Raw genomic sequence first — 27236 nt, forward strand, 5'->3', positions numbered from 1 at the left:
TTTAAAGTATTTTTACTTAAGTACTTTACACCACTGGTTGCAAAAAAATTGACAAAGGTCATCTTTTGTTTGTAGGTATTTTCACTTGGGAATGAGTAATAAGTAATCATATAGAAATTGCTCATAGGTAACTGTAAAGTTACACTTCACTTAAAATAGTTAAATCCTGTGTAACAACTTTCGACAACCTTGTACTTATGTAGATATTACAGATATGTACTCTGTGGTGTATTAGTGTGTTTATTTCCTCACGTGTGTGGCGCTTTCAGAAGCTGACGATTAGATTGTCAGAATGGGTAACGTACTTTGTAGCTACACAATAATTACATGTTAGTACACATCAAGATACACAGGATTTAGCTAGTTAAAATTAAGTGTAACACATCGCCAGTGGTATAAAGTACTTAGGTAAAAATACCTTATAGTACTACTTGAGCCGTTTTTTGGGGTATGTGTACTTCACTATTTATATTTTTGACATCTTTTACTTCACTACATTCTTAAAGAAATTTACTTTTTTCTCCATACATTCTACCTGACACCCAAAAGTACTTGTTACATTTTGAATGATTAGCAGGACAGGAAATTTGTCCAATTCATGCACTTATCAAGAGAACATCCCTGGTCATCCCTGCTGCCTCTGATCTGGCAGAGTCACTAAACACACATGCTTAATTTCTAAATTATGTCTGAGTGTTGGAGTATGCCCCTGGTTATAAAAACAAGAAAACAATGAAGTATGGTTTGCTTTATGTAAGTCATTTGAAATTATTTATACTTTATCTTTTGATACTTAAGTATATTGAAAACCAAATACTTTAAAACTTTTACTCAAGTAGTATTTTCCTGGGTTACTTTCACTTTTGCTTGAGTCATATTCTATTGTGGTATCTTTACTTTTACTCAAGTATGACAATTGGGTACCTGTTCCACCTCTGCACATAGCAATGACTGTAATGAATACTAAGGGAGAAAAAGGTGTAGATTAACGCGCAGTGCGTGGCAGGTGTTTATTTCGCTTAGCAGAAGGCAGGAATTGTGGTCACAGGCAGGCAATGGTCATACACAGGTAGGCAAACACAACGAAACAGAACACAAGGTTGATTTAGAAAATATATACAGGACCTTACAATTACATTGTGCTTATGGAGATATTACATGTACTCTGTGACATACTAGTGTGTTTATTTTCTCACTTGGATGGTGCTTCCAGAAGCATTAAATAAGGGCCAGTTTGTCAGGATGGGTAATGTACTATGGGCTGATTTCTCAGATCTAGTAGAAGCCTAGTCCTTGACTAAAATGAACTTTCAATGGTGAGTCTCCAATTAGAATGTTTTTTAAATCCAAGACTTAATCTGTGTCTGGGAAACCAGCATTTAGTATACTATATAAATACACATTAATTATGGGTAAATACCCCTCAAGATAGACTTAATTTTAAGTAGCTAAATCCTAGTAATTACATTGTACTTATGCAAATATTACATGTACTCTGTGGTGTACTTGTGGGTTTATCCTCTCACTTGGAGGGCAAGGAGGTTCACGTTGTCATAATTTGTATCGCACACAAAAATGATACTTTGAAAAAATATAATCTGGGATGACATCCATATGTTAGATCCCAATCAGTGAGGTTGACCTACAGCACCAGTCAACACCTACTCATTCAAGTGTTTTTCCTTATTTTTACTATTTTCTACATTGTAGAATAATAGAGAAGACATCAAAAGGATGAAATAACACATATGGAATCATGTAGTAACCAAAAAAAGATTTTAGATTTTAGATTCTTCAAAGTAGCCACCCTTTGCATTGATGACAGCTTTGCACACTCTTAGCTTTCTCTCAACCAGCCTCACTTGGAATGCTTATCCAACAGTCTTGAAAGAGTTCCCGCATACAGTGTCTTGTGAAAGTATTCACCTCCCTTGGCATTTTTCTTATTCTGTTGCATTACAACCTAGAATTAAAATKGATTTTTGTGGGTTTGTATCATTTGATTTACACAACATGCCTACCACTTTGAAGATGCAAAATATTTTTTATTGTGAAGCAAACAAGAAATAAGACAAAAAAACAGAAAACTTGAGCATGCATAACTATTCACCCTCCCTAAAGTAAATACTTTGTAGAGCCATCTTTTGCAGCAATTACAGCTGCAAGTCTCTTGGGGTATGTCTCTATAAGCTTGGCACATCTAGCCACTGGGATTTTTGCCCATTMTTCAAGGCAAAACTGTTCCAGCTCCTTCAAGTTGGATGKGTTCGGCTGGTGTAGAGAAATATTTAAGTCATACCGCAGATTCTTAATTGGATTGGAGTCTGGGCTTTGACTAAGCCATTCCAAGACATTTTAGGGTCATTGTCCTGCTGGAAGGTGAATCTCCGTCCCAGTCTCAAATCTCTGGAAGTGTCACGATCGTTATAAGTGGACCAAAGCGCAGCGTGATCTGGGTTCCACATCTTTTTATTTACTAAGTGAAACTCACAGCAAAACAAAACAATAAAACTCAAACGAAACATGAAGCTAACAATAGTGCTAACAGGCAGCTATCCATAGTCAAGATCCCACAAAGCACAAAGGGGAAATGGCTGCCTAAATATGATCCCCAATCAGAGACAACGATAAACAGCTGCCTCTGATTGGGAACCATACCAGGCCAACATAGACATATCATTACCTAGATGACCCACCCTAGTCACACCCCGACCTAACCAACATAGAGAATAAAAGGCTCTCTATGGTCAGGGCGTGACAGGAAGACTGAAACAGGTTTCCCTCAAAAAGGTTCCTGTACTTAGCCCCATCCATCATTCCTTCAATTCTGACCAGTTCCCCAGTCACTGCCGATGAAAAACATCCCCACAGCATGATTCTGCCACAACCATGCTTCACTATGGGGATGTTGTTCTCGGGGTGATGAGAGGTGTTGGGTTTGCGCTTGACATAGCGCTTTCCTTGACGGCCGAAAATCTAAATTTTAGTCATCTGACCAGATTACCTTCTTCCATTAGTTTGGGGAGTCTCCCACACGCCTTTTGGTGAACACCAAAAGTGTTTGCTTATTTTTTTATTTAAGCAAGGCCACTCTTGGCAGGTTTGTTGTGGTGCCATATTCTTTACATTTTTTAATAACAGATTTGATGATGGTCTGTGGGATGTTCAAAGTTTCTGATATTTTTTTATAACCCAACTCTGTCTTTACTTCTCCACAACTTTGTCCCTGACCTGTTTGGAGAACTCCTTGTTCTTCATGGTGCGGCTTGCTTGGTGGTGCCCCTTGCTTAGTGGTGTTGCAGACTCTGGGGCCTTTCTTAACTGGTGTATATATACTGAGATCATGTGACACTTAGATTGCACACAGGTGGACTTTATTTAACTAATTATGTCACTTCTGAAGGTAATTGGTTGCACCAGATCTTATTTAGGGGCTTCATAGCAAAGGGGTGAATACATATGCACGCACCACTTTTCCCTAAAAAAATATATACAATTTTAAACAAGTAATTTTTTTCATTTCACTTCACCAATTTGGACTATTTTGTGTATGTCCATTACATGAAATCCAAATAAAAATCAATTTAACAATTTAACAGGTTGTAATGCAACAAAATAGGAAAAACACCAAGGGGGATGAATACTTTGCAAGGCACTGTATGCTGAGCACTTCTGGCAGCTTTTCATTCACTCTGTGGTCCAACTCACCCAAACCATCTCAATTGGGTTGAGGTTGGGTGATTGTGGAGGCCAGGTCATCTGATGCAGCACTCTTTCAAACAAATTATAGTCCCACTAAGCGCAAACTAGATGTGATGGCGTATCACTGCAGAATGCTGTGGCAGCCATGCTAGTTAAGTGTGCCATGAACTTTTTATTAAACTGACAGTGTCACCAGCAAAGCACCCCCACACCATCACACCTCCTCCTCCATGCTTCCTTCATTGGAACCATACGTGCGGAGATCATCCGTTCACCTAATCATCAGACCAAAGAACAGATTTCCACCGGTCTAATGTCCATTGCTGGTGTTTCTTGGCCCAAGCAAGTCTCTTCTTATTATTGGTGTCCTTTAGTAGTGGTTTCTTTGCAGCAATTCGACCATGAATGCCTGATTCACGCAGTCTCCTCTGAACAGTTAATGTTGAGATGTGTCTGTTACTTGAACTCTGTGAAGCATTTATTTGGGCTGCAATCTGAGGTGCAGTTAACTCTAATGAACTTATCCTCTGCAGCAGAGGTAACACTGGGTCTTCCTTTCTTGTGACGGTCTTCAGCCAGTCACAAGAAGCCAGCCAGTTTCATCATAACGCTTGATGGTTTTTGCGACTGCACTTGAAGAAACTTTCAAATTTCTTGAAATTTTCCAGATTGACTGACCTTCATGTCTTAAATTAATGATGGGCTGTAGTTTCTCTTTGCTTATTTGAGCTGTTCTTGCCATAATATGGAATTGGTCTATTTTACCAAATAGGCTTATATTCTGAATACCACCCCTACCTTGTCACATTACAACCTGTAACGATCCAGGTGACTACCTCATGAAACTGGTTGAGAGAATGCCAAGCGTGTGCAAAGCTGTCATCAAGGCAATATGTGGCTACTTTGAAGAATCACAAATATAAAATATATTTTGATTTGTTTAACACTTTTTTGGTTACCGTATGTGTTATTTCATAGTTTTGATGTCTTTATTATTTTTCTACAATGTAGAAAATAGTAAAAACAAAGAAAAACTCTGGAATGAGTAGGTGTGTCCAAACTTTTGACTGTTACTGTATATCTGATCTGTTTTTGTAAACTAAAGCATATTAACCCAGATGGTACACCTTTTGAGTGTAAGTTCTAATAACAACATTGAGTGTAGATTTTGAAGAGTGCGCATTCACGGGTAGGTAATTARAGCCTATCGAGCCTCCAACCTTTGTAATCTCGAACACCCAGCGCATCTGTCCACAAGAGATTACAACCGTGTGACAGTTGTTACTGTATCAGATGCAGCTGAGAAGAAAATGTATGAATTTAGTGTAAACTTCCCCATTTGTAACAAGCATGGTAACAAGTATTTATTGTTACACCACCAGTTACATGTTATTACAGTGTAACTATGAGTTATTACAATTAATTACAATACTTGCTACAATGTAATTACATATGTAATGACCCCTAAAATATGTGTTACCGGGTTTTCTCCTGATAGTGTGAAGGTGATTGTTAGTCAGGGTTTATCTACATACTGTATAGTCTGTCTTATTAACCAGGACAGTTGGATTTGTCGCTAGAAGATGATCTCAGTCAGTGTGCTACAGAGAACAGGATCTGCTAATCTTTAAAGAGCCCTGCATGGTGCCTTGTCTTTTACATTTTTTGACCCCTTTTTTTACCCCTCAACTCCTGTACGACTTGGGAAAGGTGAAGGGTGAGAGCCATGCGCCGCACTGCTTCTTGACACATTGCTCGCTTAACCCGTGGAAGCCGGCTGCACCAAAGGCCGGAGGAAACACTGTGCAACTGGCTACAGTGTCAGCGTGCCTGCGCCCGGTCCGTCACAGGAGTCGCTAGAGTGCGACRGGACAAGGACATCTCGGCAGGCCAAACCCTCCCCTAACCCAGACGATGCTGGGACAATTGTGCGTTGCCTCATGGGTCTCCCGGTCGCGGCCGGCTGCGACACAGCCCGTGATCGAACGCGGATCTGTAGTGACACCTCAAGCACTGCGATGCAGTGCCTTAGACCGCTGCGCCACCCAGGAGGCCACATGGTGTGTTCTCTAATGCCATTAACAGAATTCCTCTCTTCTAAAGTGACATAAAAGTGACAAAACTTCTATCTCATTTAAACTTTCCTAATCTAAATTGTAAAGGTGTGAACTCTGACGTGATGAGCCTGATCTGTGGTGAAACCGGAAAGATGAGTTAAGCCTAAAGATCAACGTGAAATGTCTCCAAATTACTCATTAATTCCGATGCACACATCTATGAGAGGGCATCTTGAATTTTCCACAAACTCAAGAGGATGGATGTAGATACGTTTTAATGTTCAAAATGTGAAACAGATTTCTTTTGACTCAATTAAAAGATTTATAGTTCCATGGGATTGCTTATAATCTRGAAATAAAACCTTTTTACTTGAATTTGCTATTTAAAATGAATTACTAGATGTTGATAATGACCCATGTTTTATGTGGCCGGATATAGAATCCATCTTTCACCTTAGAGACCCATAGGGATACATGGATACAAATATTGTTCATGTCCCCTGAGATATATAGAGATCTTGACGATAATTCAGTTACACCTTCTTCTCCACTAATTTAGTGAGCACCACTGTCACCAAGGTGGTTTGTTTACCTATTCAAGTCTATCTCGCTGGATCATAGGTCAAGTATGTGTAGGCCCTGTCACTCTCCATTTCTCAACATAAATGTAATTTGTCATAAGGGAATGATGCCTGTGAGTGTAATGGAGGGGCAGCTTCCGGAGTTGCTTCTCTGGGTTGGTCCCTCCACAATGTATTATTCAGTTCCTCCAATGTGGCGTCAAAACAGGAGGTGTCAGAGAACCAGGCTTCATGACTTCATCAACAAAATGCACCCCTTCTCGGCCTCCCTCCTCTCACATCCCCCCTCTCCTCCTCTCGCTCCACCCCCCCCTCCTCTTTCCTCTCCTCCCCTCTCTCCCCCTCCCTCCTCCTCCACCTCGCCCTCCAGGCATATGCAGTAATTTCATTCCCACCTCCTCCCTCCCAGACATCTCGTGTGTGGAAGGGCTGGTTCTGGGCGGGCAGACAGAGGCCTGCCTGCCTCCCTGCCTGCTCCTTAGTAAAGGCCAACTGGCTGGGTGTCCCTTTGTCCTTGCTGGCTGTGGAGCCCTACACCATCCATCTCTGTCAGAGGCCTGCATCTCAAGATCCGCCATTCTGAAGGGCCCGTCTCTGAGGCGCGTCATTGCTAAATGGCGCTTTTACTCAGTATTGACTGTCCCCACTATTCTCTCCACTGGCCTGGCTGCGTAGCGGAGGAATCAGCCCATCTCCCTTGTCCTAGGCTGACTGTATGACAAGCCAGGGATAATTATGAGGGTTGAGTTAGAGCCCAGAGTTTGATACTAAAGGAACACCATCTCATCACAGTGCACAGTGGTAGACACAGTAGAGAGTGATGGTGTCTACCTGGGAGATTTTGAAGTGATTGAAAGTGTCCAAACAGTGTGTACATGTCTCTTCACCAGAGGTGTAAAGTAACTAATTACTACTGCTAAAGTAACAGTACTTCTACTTGAGTAGGATATTTCAGTACTCTTTCCACCCCTGGTGAGTGAGTGAAAGAGGGAGTTTTTGAGTGAGTGAGGGAAAGAGTGTCAATGTGCCACGCCTGATCCTTACAAAATGCAGCGCCATCAAACAAAGCATCAGGAAGTGCTGGCTATCCACTTGGTTGTGACGTCGGGTCCAGGGGCCGCCGCCGATGGAACCGGGGGTGCCAGCTCTTCGGGCTTCCACACCCTAGCTGGCTAGAGAGGTTTCCTTGCCCCGGTTGGCTCGGCAGGTGCCCATCCCACGTCTGGCCTCAGACCGGATCGTCAGGTTTTTACGCCTCAGCTGGCTCACCAAGCTCCCACGTCCCAGCAGGATCATCAGGCCCCTACGCCTCAGCCGGTTTCGCCAGGCTCCTACGCCTCAGCCGGTTCCCACGCCTCAGCCGGTTCCCCTGGGCTCCTACGCCCCAACCGGCTGGTCCAGCGCCCAGGCCTCGGCCGGCCCGTAAGGCTCGCCCAGGTGGGACGTCGGGTGGCGCCCCTAGAGGGGGAGGGGGGTTACTGTCACGCCTGCTCCCGCTCCCCCTCCCTGGAGCTTCGAAAGCGCCAGGCTTACGCACTCCTGCCACCATCATTACGCACACCTGCCTTCCGTCGTCACTCGCATCAGCGAATCATTGGACTCACCTGGACTCAATCACCTGTTTATTACCTCCCCTGTATTTGTAAGTTCCCCAGCTCTGTTCCCCGCTGCTGCATTAATGTTCGTATGTCGTTGTGTTACCCATGTGCTGACGCTGTTACTGTCATGTCACATGTCCTGGTATTAAGAAGGCGCCGAAGAACGTTTTACATTCTCCCAACCAATTGTGCAATTTTGTTATTTTGTTTGCGTAACTTATTTTTTTACGTAATTTTACGTTTTTTACCTTCTGGACATCAGAAGGTAAAATAACTTCTGAAAATAACTTCTGGACATCAGAAAAATGATTACTCACAACGGACTGGAAGAAACCTTTTCCTTTAACGAGTCCGACGAGAAGGATATCCTGCTTTCACTGGAACAGGCCCAGATCCACGCTTTTTGCGTGAAGAAAAGACTCCAGAAAAGGGGACGCAGATCGAAGATCCTTCTGAGAAGCMGGAGACGAGCTAGTAAACTCCCAATGCCTTACATTCTCCTTGCTGAAGTGCAATCGTTTAAAAATAAAATTGATGACCTATTATTAAGATTATCCTACCAACGGGACATTAAAAACTGTAACATCCTATGTTTCACCGAGACGTGGCTGAACGAAGAAACGGACAGTATAGAGCTGGTGGGATTTTCCATGCACCGGCAGAACAGAGACGCTACCTCTGGTAAGACGAGAGGTGGGGGTGTGTGTCTTTTTGTCAATAACAGCGGGTGCGCGATGTCTAATATCAAAGAAGTCTTGAGGTATTGCTCGCCTGAGGTAGAGTAACTTATGATAATCTGTTGACCACACTATCTACCAAGAGAGTTATCATCTRTATTATACGTAGCCGCTATTTACCACCATAAAGCGAAGCTGGCACTAAGACCACTCTCAATCAACTCTATAAGGCCATAAGCAAAGAAGAAAAGAAGAAAATGCTCACCCAGAAGTGGCGCTCATAGTGGCCGGGGACTTTAATACAGGCAAACTTAAATCAGATTTACCTAATTTTTACCAGCATGTCACATGTGCAACCAGGGGAAAAAATCATAGACCACCTTAACTCCACACACAGAGATGCATACAAAGCTCTCCCCCGCCCTCCATTTGGCAAATCTGACCACAATTCTATCCTCCTGATTCCCGCTTACAAGCAAAAATTAAAGCAGGAAGTACCAGTGACTCGCTCAATATGGAACCGGTCAGATGCTACACCACAGGACAGTTTTGCTAGCACAGACTGGAATATGTTCCGGGATTCAGCCAATGGCATTGAGGAATACATCACCTCAGTCATTGGCTTCATCAATAAGTGCATCGACGACGTCGTCCCCACAGTGACTGTATGTACATATCCCAACCAGAAGCCATGGATTACAGGCAACATCCGCATTGAGCTAAAGGCTAGAGCTGCCGCTTTCAAGGAGCGGGAGACAAATCTGTACGCTTATAAGAAATCCCGCTATGCCCTCAGACGAACCATCAAACAAGCAAAGCGTCAATACAGCATTAAGATTGCATCCTACTACACCAGCTCTGACACTCGTCGGATGTGGCAGGGCTTGAAAACTATTACGGACTACAAAGGGAAACCCAGACACGAGCTGCCCAGTGACGCGAGCCTACCAGACRAGCTAAATGCCTTTTATGCTCGCTTCGAGGCAAGCAACACTGAAGCATGCACGAGAGCACCAGCTATTCTGGATGACTGAGTGATAACACTCTCGGTAGCCGATGTGAACAAAACCTTTAAACAGGTCAACATTCACAAAGCCGCTGGGCCAGACGGATTACCAGGATGTGTATTCAAAGCATGCGCTAACCAACTGTCAAGTGTCTTCACTGACATTTTCAAACTCTCCCTGACCGAGTCTGTAATACCTACATGTTTCAAGCAGACCACCATAGTCCCTGTGCCCAAGGAAGCGAAGGTAACCTGCCTAAATTATTAACGCCCCATGGCACTCACATCGGTAGCCATGAAGTGCTTTGAAGGGCTGGTCATGGCTCACATCAACAGCATCCTCCCGGACACCCTAGACCCACTCCAATTCGCATACCGCCCCAAAATATCCACAGATGACGCAATGTCAATTGCACTCCACACCGCCCTTTCTCACCTGGACAAAAGGAACACCTATATGAGAATGCTGTTCATCGACTACAGCTTAGCGTTCAACACCATAGTGCCCACGAAGCTCATCACTAAGCTAAGGACTCTGGGACTAAACACCTCCTTCTGCAACTGGATCCTGGACTTCCTGACAGGCTGCCCCAGGTGGTAAGAGTAGGCAACAAAATCTTCCACACTGATCCTTAACACTGGGGCCCCTCAGGGGTGTGTACTAAGTCCCCTCCTGTATTCCTATTTCACCCACGACTGCGTGGCCAAACACGACTCCAACACCATCATTAAGTTTGCTGACGACACAACAGTGGTAGGCTTGATCACCGACAGCGATGAGACGGCCTATAGGGAGGAGGTCAGAGAACTGGCAGTGTGGTGCCAGGACAACAACCTCTCCCTCAATGTGAGCAAGACAAAGAAGCTGATCGTGGACTACAGAAAAGGCAGGCCTAACAGGCACCCATTAACATCAATGGGGCTGTAGTGGAGCGGGTCGAGAGTTTCAAGTTCCTTGGTGTCCACATCTCCAACGAACTATCATGGTCTAAACATACCAAGACAGCCGTGAAGAGGGCACGACAAAACCTTTTCCCCCTCAGGAGACTGAAAAGATTTGGCATGGGCCCCCAGATCCTCAAAAGGTTCTACAGCTGCACCATCGAGAGCATCCTGACCGGTTGCATCACCACCTGGTATGGCAACTGCTCGGCATCTGACCGCAAGGTAGCTTCCTGCCATCCAGGACCTATGTAATAGGCGGTGTCAGAGGAAAGCCCATAAAATTGTCAGAGACTCCAGTCACCCAAGTTATAGACTGTTTTCTCTGCTACCGCACGGCAAGCGGTACCGGAGTGCCAGGTCTAGTACCAAAAGCCTCCTCAGCAGCTTCTACCCCAAGCCATTAGACTGCTGAACAATTCACAATTCATAAAAATCGCCACCGGACAATTTACATTGACACCCCCCTGTTGTACAGTGCTGCTACTCGCTGTTTCTTTGTTACCTATGCATAATCACTTCGCCCCTACCTACATGTACAGATTACCTCAACTAGCCTTTACCCCTGCACTCTGTACCAGTGCCCACTGTATATAGCCTCGTTATTGTTATTCTTATTGTTTTACTTTTTATTTTAGCCTACTTGGAAAATATTTGACTTCTTCTTGAACTGCACTGTTGGCCTTCTTAGGGCTAGGGTCCCTTTTCAGAATTTCCGCCTGACTGACGTGCCCAAAGTAAACTGCCTGTTACTCAGGCCCAGAAGCCAGGATATGCATACAATTGGTATCACTTTTAAGCTTGTAGAAATGTTAAAATAATGTATAAGACTATAACACAATTGATATGGTAGCCGAAAATCCAAAGAAAAACCAACCAGAATTCTTTTCTTTTGAGCGCCCATGCTCTTACAATGGAAAGTATAGGGACATTCTGAAATCTAGCTCTCAGATTGCAATTCCTATGGCTTCCAGTAGATGTCAAAAGTCTTTGTTCAAGGTTTCAGGCTTGTTTCTTCCAAAACGAGGAAGAATTTTGAGTTTTAGTACCAGGAGTCACAGGTGGAAATCAGTCTGTGCGCGCACTTGCTAATTTTACTTTTTTATTGAACATACTTCTTTCTGTATGAAATATTATAGTTTATTTACATTTTAGGGCACCTGAGGATTAAATAGAAACGTAGTTTGACTTGTTTTAACAAGGTTTAGCAGTAGCTTTTTGGATTCCTCTGTCTGCATGTTGAACGAGTGGATTTCTGAAATCGATGGCGCCAACTAAACTGACTTTTTGGGATATAAAGAAGGATTTTATCTAACAAAACAACCATACATATTGTAGCTGGGACCCTTGTGATTGCAAACAGAGGAAGATTTTCAAAAAGTAAGTGATTGTTTAATTGCTATTTGTGATTTTATGAAGCCTGTGCTGGTTGAAAAAAATGTTGATGWGGGGCGCAATTGCATGGTATGCTTTCGCTGTAAAGCCTATTGTAAATCGGACAAWGCAKTGAGATTAACACAAATTTTAACTGATATTACTTGTATGTTTCACCGGAAGTTGTCGACAGCCCTAAGGCTTTTGTGAGTAAGCATTTCACAGTAAAGTGAAAATAAAGTTTGATTTGATTTGATGTCCGTTCCACATTAAATGTTCAACTCCCGTACCTGCTTCTCATCTCCAGCGTCGGTCCTTACACAATGGGTGAGTGAGTGAATGTCAGCTGGTTCCATGTACAAGTAACAAGTCACAGAGGGGTGAATAAGGGATTGAATGGGTGAAATAATGAGAAATGTGTATTTCTGGAGTCTGAAGTACAGTATATTAAAGTATGTCAAATGCATTGTTTATGCACTTTATTTTGTATTACTTTTTTATTCATCAATACATTTGAACTGCTTTGCATGTTCAATATTTAATATTAATGGTATATTTTTGACAAATCCTTCATTTTGTAAATACAAATGTGCCTTGTTGCAAGTCATTAAATAAATGAACTTACAGTGCATTCAGAAAGTATTCAGACCCCTTCTGTTTTTCCACATTTTGTTACATTACAGCCTTATTCAAAAATTTATTAAATAACGTTTTTTTTACATCAATCTACACAAATTCCCCCATAATGACAAATCGAAAACAGGTTTTTAGAATTTTTTATGTATTAAAAATTAAAAACAGAAATACCTTCTTTACATAAGTATTCAAAGCCTTTACTCTGAGACTCGAAATTGAGCTCAGGTGCGTTCTATTTCCATTGACCAGCCTTAAGATGTTTCTACAACTTGATTGGAGTCCACCTGTGGTACATTCAATTGATTGGACATGATTTGGAAAAGCAAACACCTGTCTATATAAGGTCCCACAGTTGACAGTGCATGTCAGAGAAAAAGGAATTTTCCGTACAGCTCCGAGACAGGATTGTGTCGAGGCACAGATCTGGGGAAGGGTACAAAAAAATGTCTGCAGCATTCAAGGTCCCCAAAAACTCAGTGGCCTCCATCATTCTTAAATCGAAGAAGTTTGGAGCCACCCAGACTCTTCCTAGTGCTGGCCGCCCGGCCAAACTGAGCAATCGGGGGAGAAGGGCCTTGGTCAGGCAGGTGACCAAAAACCCGATGGTCACTCTGACAGAGATCCAGAGTTCCTCTGTGGAGATGGGAGAACCTTCCAAAAGGACAACCATCTCTGCAGCACTCCGCCAATCAGGCCTTTATGGTAGAGTGGCCAGATAAGCAAATAAGTATCATAACAAAAAAGTCTGAAATCACAAATGCTCATATTCCTGCCATCCTTCTGAGCGATGCAAAATTAATCTGTACAGGCACAGTCTGGTTGAAAGGCCCTGTGTGTGTGTTAAAGACTCTTTGAGCCACTGCTCAGTAAAAGGCATAGGACCTGAAACAATCCCTACAGTGAAGCATGGTGGTGGCAGCATCATGCTGTGGGGATGTTTTTCAGCGGCAGGGACTTGGAAATGAGTCATGAACGAGGGAAAGATGAACGTAGCAAAGTACAGAGAAATCCTTGATGAAAACCTGCTCCAGAGTGCTCAGACTGGGGGCGAAGGTTCACCTTCCAACAGGACAACGGCCCAAAGCACACAGCCAAGACAACACAGGAGTGGCTTCGGGACTCTGAATATCGCTGAATGTCCTTGAGAGGCCCAGCCAGAGCCCGGACTTGATCAAAAATCTCTGGAGAGACATGAAAATATCTTTGCAGTGACGCTCGCCATCCAACCTGTTAGAGTTTGAGAGGATCTGCAGAGAAGAATGGGAGAAATTCCCCAAATACAGGTGTGCCGAACTTGTTACGTCATACCAAAGAAGACTCGAGGCTATAATCGCTGCCAAAGGTGCTTCAACAAAGTACTGAGTACAGGGTCTGAATACTTATGTAAATGTTATATTTCAGTTGTTGTTTTTTAGTAAATGTGCAAACATTTCTAAAAACCTGTTTTTGCTTTCTCTTTATGGGGTATTGTGTGTGTATATTAATGAGGATGAAAAAAATGTTTTAATCAATTTTAGAATAAGGCTGTAACGTAACAAAATGTGGAAAAGGTCAAGGGGTCTGAATACTTTCTGAATGCACCGTAGCTCCCACTGTAATTCCTACTGTACATCCTACTGTAGTTCCCACTGTAGATCCTACTGTACTTCCCACCGTAGTTACCACTGTACTTCCTACTGTACTTCCCACTGTTGTTCCTACTGTACTTCCCACTGTTGTTCCTACTGTACTTTCTACTTTACTTCCCACTAGTTCTTACTGTACTTCCCACTGTAGTTACCACTGTACTTCCCACTGTAGTTCCTACTGTAGTTCCTACTGTACATTCATTTCCTCTCATCCTTTTTCAATTTAATGCATGGAAAAGATCAAGTATAACAATGTTCAGGTAACATGAGCAACATTAGCTAATTATCAAGGTCAATGTTTTTATTTTTCAAGTAACTCAATAACTTTTACTCTATGCACTTTTTAAATGGGCTACTTTTAACTTTTACTTGAGTGTTTTTTTACACCGGTAATTGTACTTCTACTTGAGGAAAATGTAATTAAAGTAACAGTACTTTTACTTGAGTAGGATATATTAGTACTCTTTCACCACTGCTCTTATAATTTTCTGTCTGATTTCCTGAGAGCGATAAGGCCTTGGAATAAGCATAGACAAACTCATGTTGATACTCAATTCTTGAATGTGATAAAGGTGTTTACAAGGAAAATATAAAACAGTTCTGAGAATAAACCATACATACCTCAGATCAGTCTTAGGCRATGAGAGTGTTGTCTGTCTACAGCGTAAGACTCTGTCCTCTCTGTTGCAGCAGTCTTTCCTCTCATTTAGCCAGGCTGAGCTGGTGTCCTCTGTGTATTGGAGGGACACTTCCTTCCTTACTGTCTCTCTTTATCCAGTACCTCCCCTTGCAAGGCCTCTGTCATGAAAGTGAAAGTCCCCCTTCTCCCAAAGGGAGTGAGAATCAGAAATGGGCATTTTTTATTCCCAGCACTGATCCACATCCATCAATCATCTCATCTAACACCGGCTAAGGCTCAAAAGGACTGGATTCCCTTTCTTGAGTCCTGCTTTATATTGAAAGAATGTGTTTGAGAACAAAAGCGCTGACAATAAATCCCCCACTGAATGATAGGCATTAAGCAGTTATGGTATGGATCCAGGTACAAGGGGACTTTGAAAAACGTATTTTCCAACTTAAGAGCATTTAGAAGTAAGACCCTCCTTTTCATTGCATATACAGTAGTATCACAATTATCCTGTTAACTTAGGGCTAGGCGTCCAGCCAGAAGGACACCTGTCGACAACTTCCGGTGAAATTGGAGGGCGCACACTTCAAATAAATAATCGTAATATTAAACATTTATAAACATATAAGTAACTTATATCAGTTAAAATCTTACATTTGTGTTAATCTAACTGCATTGTCCGATTTACAATAGGCGAAAGCATACCATGCGATTGTTTGAGGGGACGGCGCCCCTCATCAACATATTTTTCAACCAGCACAGACTTCATAAAATCACAAATAGCAATTAAACAATCACTTACTTTTTGAAAATCTTCCTCTGTTTGCAATCACAAAGGTCCCAGCTACAACATGCATGGTTGTTTTGTTAGATAAAATCCTTCTTTATTTCCCAAAAAGTCAGTTTAGGTGGCGCCATCGATTTCAGTAATCCACTCGTTCAACATGCAAAGGAATCCAAAAATCCACTGCTAAACTTTTTAAAAACAAGTCAAACTACGTTTCTATATAATCATCAGGTACCCTAAAATGTAATTATACTATAATATTTCAAACGGAAAGAAGTATGTTCAATAGGAAAACGATATTAGCAGGTGCGCGTCCTCTTCCTCGCACGCGTACAGACTGATTTCGAAGTCTGTATCCCAGTACTAAAACTCAAAATTCTTCCTCGTTTTGGAAGAAACAAGCCTGAAACCTTGATCAAAGACTGTTGACATCTACTGGAAGCCATAGGAATTGCATCCTGAGAGCCAGATTTCAGAATGCCTCTATACTTTCCATTGTAAGAGCATGGGCTCTCCMAAAAAATTMTGGTTGTTTTTTCTTTGGATTTTCTCCTACCATATCTATTGTGTTATAGTCTTATACATTATTTTAACATTTCTACAAGCTTCAAAGTGTTTTCCATCCAATGGTACCAATTGTATGCATATCCTGGCTTCTGGGCCTGAGTAACAGGCAGTTTACTTTGGGCAAGTCAGTCAGACAGGAAGTAGAGAAATATAGACCCTAGCCTGAAGAAGTTTTAAGATACATGGTATAGGTTTATATTGAGTTTGGTACAGTTGAAATCGGAAGTTTACATACACTTAGGTTGGAATCATTAAAACTCATTTTTCAACCCCTCCAAAAATGTATTGTTAACAAACTATAGATTTGGCGGTTAGGACATCTACCTTGCGCATGACACAAGTAATTTTTCCAACAATTGTTTACAGACAGATTATTTCACTTAATATTCACTGTATCACAATTCCAGCGGGTCAGAAGTTTACATACACTAAGTTGACTGTGCCTTTAAACAGCTTGGAAAATTCCAGAAAATTATGTCATGGCTTTAGAAGCTTCTGATAGGCTAATTGACATAATTTGAGTCAATTGGAGGTGTACCTTTGGAAGTATTTCAAGGCCTACCTTCAAACATCAGTGCCTCTTTGCTTGACATTCATGGGAAGAATCAAAAGAAACAACCGAGACCTCCGAAAAAAAAATTGTGGACCTCCACAAGTCTGTTTCACATTGGGAGCAATTTCCAAATGCCTGAAGGTACCACGTTCATCTGTACAAACAATAGTTACAAGTATAAACACCATGGACCACGCAGCCGTCATACCGTCAGGAAGGAAGCGTGTTCTGTCTCCTAGAGATGAATTCTTTGGTGCAAAAGTGCAAATCAATCCCAGAACAACAGCAAAGGACCTTGTGAAGATGCTGGAGGAAACAGGTAAAAAGTATTTAATCCATAGTAAAACGAGTCCATATCAACATAACCTGAAGGACTGCTCAGCAAGGAAGAAGCCACTTATCCAAAACTGCCCATAAAAAAAAGCCAGCCTGCGTTTGCAAACTGCACATGGGACAAAGATCATATTTTTTGGAGAAATGTCCTCTGGTCTGATGAAACAAAAATATAACTGTTGGCCATAATGGACCATTGTTATGTTTGGAGAAAAGGGGAGGCTTGCAAGCCCAAGAACACCATCCCAACCGTGAAGCAGGGGATGGCAGCATCATGTTGTGGAGTGGCTTGCTGAAGGAGGACTGTGTGTACTTCACCAAAATAGATGCATCAACTGAGGCAGGAAATATGTGGATATATTTGAAGCAACATCTCAAGACATAAGTCAGAAGTTAAGGTTTGGTCACAAATGGGTCAACAAACAGTTTGTTATTTATTCATGTACCTCACTACTGTATGTACTGTAAACGTGCAGTGGTGCAGAATGAAGTGTCATATTTTGGTCAGAAAATGGAGACATTACCCGCAGACATCTTCCAAAGTGTGGCAAAAAATGGCTTAAGGACAACAAAGCAAGTATTTGGAGTGGCCATCACAAAGCCCTGACCTACTCCTATGGAAAATTTGTGGCAGAACTGAAAAGTGTTGCGAGCAAGGAGGCCTACCAACCTGACTCATTACACCAGCTCTGTCAGGAGGAATGGCCAAAACTTCACCCAACTTATGTGGGAAGCTTGTGGAAGGCTCCCGAAACGTTTGACCATGTAAACATATTAAAGCAATGCTACCAAATACTGATTGAGTGTTATGTAAACTTCTGACCCACTGGTGAAATGTATGAAAGAAATAAAAGCTGAAATAAATATTTCTCTCTACTATTATTCTGACATTTCAATAAATGTGGTGATCCTAACTTGGCCTAAGACAGGGAATTTTAATTAGGATTAAATGTCAGGAATTGTGAAAAACTGAGTTTAAATGTATTTGGCTAAGGTGTATGTAAACTTCCGACTTCAACTGTATATTGAGACTCTTTACTTCATTGTCGTGTACCCCCACATTGTTACATTTTTAGTAAGCAGGTAATGACATGGTACAGTAAGTGGTAAGGCATGAGTTGTCTTTTTAATAAWTTTTTTTATAGTATTTTTGTATGTTGACAATAATGAGAAAAGTGGCTATTCACAGGATGTTTGATAATTATGTTTCCAGAATATGCTGTAGTGGTAAATAGTACCTTGAGAAGAAAATGTGATGTGAATGATTTAGAATGATTCATAGCTTCAAAAGTAGAAAATTGAGACTATGAAGAGACTCCTAGAGTGCAGGGATTGTCATGAGTCTCCTGGTAGACAAAAGCTTGCCATTCTGAGAATCTGTGTAAATGCCAATAGCACCCCAAGCGGTATGCAAAATCTTCTGTTCATTGCAAAAATGATCTTGTATGAAATGTATTGCTTTCATGGAAGCTGACATATATAAGGAGAGCAGTGGAGAGACTGTACCATAGTACATCAGTAAGGATGAGGGTTATTATCCCCTGTGTGCTGCTAAGAATGAAACGCTACAAGAACAGAATGGAAAGGCTCTCTAACCAACAAAATGGTGGTGGTACCAAGAGTGCTTACTGTCACAACTGAAAAGCACGTACATTGCAAACACAGTCTGTAGAGGGACCAATTAATTCAAAGCCTCACAATCCACATCTCAAGACTAATCTTGAGATTATTTCAGATGTCTTTTTTAAACTTTTGAACTGAGGATCAGCTGCGGAGTGATATATCGGTTGTGATATCAGTCGATGACTCAACCAACCTGACGAATCAGTCCCCCATACGCCAGTTCAGTACACTTGTTTAAAGTATATCTATCATAGAGTGAGAGAGAGGGAAGAGAAGACAGAGCGAGTGAATGTGAGAAAGAGTCTGACTCGACACAAACGGGCCATAAGATCACACAAAGACARCATCAAGCTGAAATATTCCGGCAAACTGAGGACAAGAGACACAGTCCTTAGGCGTACACATCATTTTAGGAAAAGGGGGGAAGAGTACAACATCACAGACCCTTGGGACATTGGGGTTTTTATTACTGTAACATGCAGGGGCGTCATAGACCCATCATTTTAGAAGGGGCACAAAGTATGTGAGGATGGGGGGGGGGCAGTATTTCTGCACATCTAAGCATACCTTTTGAGCTGTATGTATTATATACTCCTGACTGGTGGTTCTGTTTTTTTTTTTACTTCTTATGGCTGGGGGGCAGTATTGAGTAGCTTGGATGAATAAGGTGCCCAGAGGAAACTGCCTGCTACTCAGGCCCAGAAGCTAAGACATGCATATTATTAGTAGATGAAGATCATCAAAGGTTAGTGATTAATTTTATCTCTATTTCTGCTTTTTTGTGACTCCTGTCTTTGGCTGGAMAAATGGCTGTGTTTTTCTGTGATTTGGAGGTGACCTAACATAATCGTTTGTGGTGCTTTCGCTGTAAAGCCTTTTTGAAATTTGAACACTRTGGTGGGATTAACRGGATCAATTTGACAACAGCCAGTGAAAGTGCAGATTTCCAAAAATCTCAGTTTACCTTGGCGCGTTATGTTCAGTAATGTTTTGCTTCCAAAACATCCGGTGATTTTGCAGAGAGCCACATCAATTTACAGAGATACTCATCATAAATGTTGATGAAAATACAAGTGTTATACATGGAATTAAAGATATACTTCTCCTTAATGCAACCGCTGTGTCTTTAGAAAGGAAAAGGAACGCAGCTAACTCTCACGGGCGCATGCCTGACTGAGCTCATGGCATTCTGCCAGACACCTGACTCAAACAGCTCTTATTCTCTCCCCCTTCATAGTAGAAGCCTGAAACAAGGTTCTAGAGACTGTTGGCATCTAGTGGAAGCCGTAGGAAGTTCAATCGGATCAAATTGTACACTGTATATTGGATAGGCAAAGACTTGAAAACCTACAAACCTCAGATTTCCCACTTCCTGGTTGGATTGTTTTCTCAGGTTTTTGCATGCCATATGAGTTCTGTTATACTCACAGACATCATTCAAACAGTTTTAGAAACTTCAGACTGTTTTCTATCCAATACTACTAATAATATGCATATATTAGCAACTGGGACTGAGGAGCAGGCAGTTTACTCTGGGCACCTCTGGGCACCTTTTCATCCAAGCTACTCAATACTGCCCCTGCAGCCATAAGAAGTTAACGGGAATTCATCCATAAGAAGTTGTTAAGAAAGGAGATATGCTTCTCTGCATCTCTGCTAAAATCTGGGTAATAGATTGAAAGGAATGTGTGTCTTATTCAGTACTTTTTGTAATTGCTTGCGTTTCTAAAGTCTAGCAACCTTGCCAGCAGGTATGCCAGCTAAAATAGTTAGACAAGCTATTGTAACTTGATTGACTAGCCTGAAATGGCTTGGTAGCTATTTATGAGGTTGGGGCAAATCTGAGGGGGCACTTGCACTATGGGCATGACACCTCTGGTACCATGTAGATGCAACATCAGTTACACAATCAATACATTGAATCAGACACATATTTTCACAAATACAGTAGGTCTTCAGATAGAAATGTGAATTTCGTTCATAAGAGCTGAAAAACTGTCAGTTATGAGCAAAAACTGATGAGATGCTGGAATTTTTAGAGAGATGCCAAATGTGAACAAAGCAATGGGCAGTCGGCACCTCACTTCCCCTGAAATGCAACATGAACAGAATGAAAAGGCTCTCTTACGAAGAGCGGGAGACATAGAGAGCTGTCAGCCCAGCCAAAGTGAGTGGTGTCCTTCGGTGCAGTGGTAGCTTTTTTTACGGCTCGGTTGACAGTTTGACTGCTTCTTTCATTCCTCCCACCATATCCACCTTCTCTTGGTGTCTTTAATCAGAGGCCTTTCAGCACTGTTGGAGAGACTGCCACCAATGCTCTCACTTCAAGCAACAATACAGATGAAACCCTTGGCAATGACCCATGTCTCACCCCTTCGCAAGGAATCATGGTATTTTATTCCGGGCTCTTACTAGTATGCAGAACATGCTGACAAAAACCTGCGTATTTCATCACAATCACAATTAAAAAGAAACGCTATGTCTTGAGAAAAATGTCAAAGCTTGCAACACGTTTTTGCATATGTTTCTGATTGACAATCTTAAATATGGTGTGTATCAAAGGCTTGTATGCAGTTGATAAGAAAGTGGTGTTGCATTATGATCATGGGAACTTGTAGATCGTTTACTGTAGGCAATATCATCAATCGAGAGTTGTTCTTTAGTCAATGTTTCTGCTGAGAATCTTGGTAAGATATCACTGCCTAGTGAGAAAGAGTCAGACATTGAACAACAACAAACCATCATGATGGGAATCAACTTGCTTCTTATGTGCCCCAATGCAGCCAGATGAGACAGATGATACCATACTTAGGTAGCCTGTTTTCCCACTGGTAGGTGTGGGTGGTTATTTTCTGTTTAGTGTTTGTTGCACYTATCAGAACTGTTCCGGTTATTCCTTTTTGTAATTTTGTATTCAGTGTTCAGTTTCGAATAAATAATATGAACACGTATCACGCTGCACCTTGGTCCTCACCTTCTTCCGATGAATGCCGTTACAGAACCACCCACCAAAAAAGGACCAAGCAGCGTGGTAAGGAGGRGAAGCGCTATCTGGAGAAATGGACATGGGAGGAGATACTGAAAGGCAAGGGACCCTGGGCACCAGATCTCCAGTGCTCCCCCACAGCCCGGTTCAACCTGTGCCTGCACTCTGGAGGGTCCGGGCTAAAGTGGTCATCCAGCCTGGAGGAGTGGTGCCAAGGCTGTGCACCAGAAATCCAGTGCTCCCCCACAGCCCGGTCCATCCGGTGCCTCCTCCACGCACCAGGCCTCCTGTAGGTCTCCCCAGCCTGGTGGGCCCTGTGGCAGCCCCACGCACCAGGTTGTTCTCCCTCCAGTCGGGAGCTGCCGGAGCAGCCCGTCAGTCCGGAGCTGCCAGAGCCGCCCGTCAGTCCGGGGCTGCCAGAGCCGCCCGTCAGTCCGGAGCTGCCAGAGCCGCCCGTCAGTCCAGAGGCGCCAGAGCCGCCCGTCAGTCCAGAGGCGTCAGAGCCGCCCGTCAGTCCAGAGGCGCCAGAGCCGCTCGTCAGTCCAGAGGCGCCACTCACTCCAGACTCGACCATCAGTCCAGTGGCGTCCTCTAGTCCGAGGTCGGCGGTGAGGGTTCCCGCTCCAGAGTCATTATTAAAGTGAGCCGAGCCAGAAGTGGAGCGAGGTCCATGTCCCTCACCAGAACCGCCACCGCGGAGTAATGCCCACCCAGACCTCCCCTATAGGTTCAGGTTTTGCGGCCAGAGTCCGCACCTTTGGGGGGGGGGGGGTACTGTCACGCCCTGACCGTAAATTGCTTTGTATGTTTCTATTTTTTGTTTGGTCAGGGTGTGATGTGGGTGGGCATTCTATGTTTGTATGTCTAGGTTTTATATTTCTATGTTTTGGCCTGGTATGGTTCCCAATCAGAGGCAGCTGTCTATCGTTGTCTCTGATTGAGAACCATACTTAGGTAGCCTGTTTTCCCACTGGTAGTTGTGGGTGGTTATTTTCTGTTTAGTGTTTGTTGCACCTGTCAGAACTGTTCCGGTTATTCCTTTTTGTTATTTTGTATTCAGTGTTCATTTTAGAATAAATAATATGTACACGTATCACGCTGCACCTTGGTCCTCACCTTCTTCAGTTGAATGCCGTTACAGATACAGTAAATTTTTACTGTCCAGATAGACACGGGTACTCTTCCCCTCCAGATGATGCTCCACTAGGCAGACAAACATTTTATGGTGTAGTTGCTTGAAGGGGATTTCAAACTGTGGATGTTGCTCAATTAAAATAGTTTTAATCTTATTTCCGTTTTTTTAAAAATACTAAAAAGCACCCTTTCTAATTACTCAGCAGTTACACAGCTTTTGTTTTTAAACTTGGGATTGAGCAACTTCTGGGTTGTTTTTTCTTTTTTCAAAGAATTAAAGAGGTTCAGTTTGACTTGCCTTGAGTTGGTGTAGAAACTTCGGTGACACTTTCTATGAAGCCCATATGCTTAATGCACTATATAGCATTATACATGTACTCATAATGCACTATGATAGAGTCGTACTGCAGTATAAGCATATGACACACCCTGGTCTGTTTCACCGGTCCTTGTGATTGTCTCCACCCCCGCCAGGTTTCGCTTATTTTCCCCAATGTATTTATCCCTGTGTTTTCTGTCTCTCTGTGCCAGTTTGTCAAGTATGTTTGTCAAGTAAACCAGCGTGTTTTTTTTGTATTAATTAACATCTAAGACTCCAACCATCTGCCTCCKGTGTCTGCATCTGAGTCTCGCCTTGTGCCCTTATAGTACGAACTTGTCACGCCCTGGCCATAGAGGTTTTTATTCTCTATTTTGGTTAGGCCAGTGTGTGACTAGGGTGGGCATTCTAGTTTCTTTATTTATATGTTTTCTATTTCTTTGTTTTTGGCCGAGTGTGGTTCCCAATCAGAGGCAGCTGTCTATCGTTGTCTCTGATTGGGAATCATACTTAGGCAGTCCTTTTTCCCTCTTTCATTTCTGGGTTCTTATTTTTGCATTGGTTGTTATTTTGCCCTGCAGAACGTCACGTTCGTATTTTGTTTTGTTGTTGTCGGTGTTCAGTAAATAAATAAATAGAATGAACACGTACCACGCTGCGCTTTGGTCCACTTCTTTCCATGACGACCGTGACAGAACTGGCCATGACAAACCCAGCAGACTTGGATCAGCTCCGCCACACTGTCTCCCTGCAGCGAGCCACTATTGGGAGGCATGAGGAGCTACTACAGGACCTGTTGAAAGGACAGAACGTCATGACCAAGGGTTTAAGGCTACTATGGAGCTAATTTGGGAGTTAACTCAYAGGCTGTCTGTCACCCCTGAGAAACCCCAACCACCCGGTACATTTTTTCCTATTAGTGGTGAGTTGGTACAGCCTACCCCGGTTCCCCGAGAACCCTGCTTACCTCCTCCGGAGCAATTTTCTGGGAATCCTGGTACCTGTCGGGGTTTTCTTTATCAGTGCTCTCTTATTTTTGAGCTACAGCCATCTTCGTTCCCTTCGGACCGATCGAAGATGGCATATATTATTACGCTAATGTCGGGAAGGGTGCTCTCCTGGGCCACGGCTGTTTGGGAGCAACAATCCAGCCTTTGTTGTCATCTGGAGGATTTCATGGCAGAGGTGAGGAAGGTATTTGATTCTCCGGTATCCGGGAGAGAGGCGGCCAGTAAACTTCTTGAATTACGTCAAGACTCCCGTAGTGTGGCAGACTACGCGGTTGATTTTCGAACGTTGGAATTGATGGACGTCTAAGGGAACGATGGAGTGAGAAGAGGTCTGGCCTCGGGCACACTCGTTCATTCGCTAGGGCTGGCTGACCTTCGAAAGAATCCGTAAGTTTCCAGAGGCAGTTTTTCAGAGAGGATCCGAAGCCACCCGAGCCCCCTCGTAAATCCTCTACGACGGGTGAGTTGGACACTCGTGAGCCTATGCAACTCGGAAGAGCTCAGTTATTGGTTAGGGAACGCTCACAGAAGTTGAGTTCTAACTGTTGTCTGTACTGTGGTGAGGCRGGACATTATATAGCTAACTGCCCTATTAGGAAACCCTTGTCTCTGGTCGGTACAAGTACTCTGGTGAGCCAGACTGGGAGTTCCCTAAATCCTATCACTCGCACACCTTTGTTTGTGCTTTTGCTGTGGGGAGACCAATCTAAGTCTCTCAGAGTGCTCATTGATTCTGCTGCTGATGAAAGTTTTATAGATGCTACTATGGTTTCTGAATTAGGTATTCCCACTCAACTTCTCTCTGTCCCCATCGATGCAAGGGCACTGGATGTCATTCTATTGGAAGAGTCTGAGCCCGTTCAGATACGGGTATCAGGAAACCACAGTGAGACCATACAGCTCCTCCTCATCGATTCCCCCCATGTTCCTGTGGTTTTGGGATTTTCTTGGCTCCAGAAACACAATCTGGTTATTGACTGGACCACAGGATTCCATCCTGGGTTGGAGTCCGTTTTGTCATTCTCATTGCCTTAAAGCTGCACAGCCATCCTTGAGACGTTATCCTCAGGACGTAAGCAAAGCCATGGATGTCTCTGCCGTCCCCACTGAGTACCATGACCTCCTGGATGTTTTCAGTAAGGCACAGGCTACTTCTCTTCTCCGGCACTGTCCTTATGATTGTGCCATTGATCTCCTCCCAGTCACCACACCACCTCGTGGTCGGCTATATTCTCTATCCGGCACGGAGACCAAGGCCATGGAAGAGTATATTGAGGATTCTCTGGCTACTGGAGGCATCCGTCCGTCTGCATCTCCTGCCGGCGCTGGGTTTTTCTTCGYGGAGAAGGACAAGACCCTGCGTCCGTGCATTGACTACCGGGGTCTGAATGATATAACGATCAAGAATCGTAATCCCCTACCACTCCTCTCATCAGCCTTCGAACCTCTCCAGGGAGCCACCATTTTTTCCAAACTGGACCTTTGGAATGACTACCACCTGGTTCGGATACGCGAAGGAGATGAGTGGAAGACAGCCTTTAATACAGCCAGTGGACATTATGAGTACCAGGTCATGCCGTTTGGACTCACCAATGCCCCCGCTGTTTTTCAGGCTCTGATAAACGATGTGCTGCAGGACATGCTAAACCGTTTCGTGTTCTTTTACCTGGACGACATCCTGTTTTTTTCCCGGTCTGCCCAAGAACACGTTATTCATGTCAGACAAGTCCTTCAGCGTCTCCTGGAGAACCAATTGTTTGTGAAAGCCGAGAAATGTGAGTTTCACCGCTCAACAATCTCCTTTCTGACATATGTCATCACTGATGGAAATGTCCAAATGGATCCAGAAAAAGTGAAAGCAGTGATAGAGTGGCCTCAACCTACATCCAGGGTGCAGTTACAACGTTTCCTGGGGTTTGCCAATTTCTACCGCTGTTTCAATCAGGGCTACTGCACCCTGGCAGCCCCCCTCTCGGCAGTCACCTCTCCCAAAGTACCGTTCAAATGGTCTCCAGTGGTCGACAAAGCTTTCATGGACCTGAAACATCGGTTCACCACAGCACCCATCCTTGTCCATCCGGATCCATCCCGTCAATTTGTGGTAGAGGTTGATGCTTCTGATGTTGTAGTGGGGTCCATCCTGTTCCAGTGATCTTCCCAGGACCAGAAGCTCCATCCTTGTGCCTTCCTATCCCATCGACTCAGACCGGCAGAGAGGAACTATGACGTTGGCAACAGAGAACTCCTGGCTGTCAAGTTGGTAATGGAGGAGTGGAGGCATTGGCTGGAAGGAGCAGAACAGCCCTTCGTGGTCTGGACCGACCATAAAAATTTGGAATATCTCCGTACAGACAAGCGCCTTAACTCCAGGCAGGTCCGGTGGGCTTTATTGTTCACAAAATTAAACTTCACCATTTCCTACCACCCAGGGTCCAAAAMTTTTAAGCCGGATGCCCTCTCCCRCATATACAGTTCCTCTGCCACACCCTCGGTCTCCGAAACCATTCTCCCTACCTCATGCTTTGCAGCTTCAGTGGATTGGGGTAAGGCACAACGTGCCTTGGTTCGCAAGGCATAACGTTCCCAGCCTGAACCTGAAGGGGACCTGGCTAACCGGTTATTTGTTCCTAACTCAGTCCGGTCCCATGTCCTGGAATGGGCTCATTCCTCCAGGCTGACCTGTCATCCAGGTTCCCGTCATACCCTAGCCTTCACCCGTCAATGTTTCTGGTGGCCCACAATGGTTCCTGATGTCTCTGCCTTCGTTGCCGCGTGCACAGTGTGTGCTCAGAACAAGACTCCGCGGCAAGCTCCTTCTGGCCTCTTTCATCCACTACCTGTCCCTCATCGTCCCTGGTCCCATATCTCTCTGGACTTTATAACTGGGCTCCCTCCGTCTGATGGCAACACTGTCATTCTGACGGTAGTGGATCGATTCTCCAAGGCCGCCCACTTCATCCCTCTCCCCAAACTACCATCTGCCAAGGAGACAGCCCAGCTTATGGTGCAGCACATCTTCCGGATCCATGGACTCCCGGTGGACATGGTCTCTGACTGGGGTCCTCAGTTCTCATCTCAGTTCTGRAAGGCGTTCT

Source organism: Salvelinus sp. IW2-2015, linkage group LG14 (assembly GCF_002910315.2).
Source record: "Salvelinus sp. IW2-2015 linkage group LG14, ASM291031v2, whole genome shotgun sequence".
In the NCBI taxonomy this organism is placed as follows: Eukaryota; Metazoa; Chordata; class Actinopteri; order Salmoniformes; family Salmonidae; genus Salvelinus; species Salvelinus sp. IW2-2015.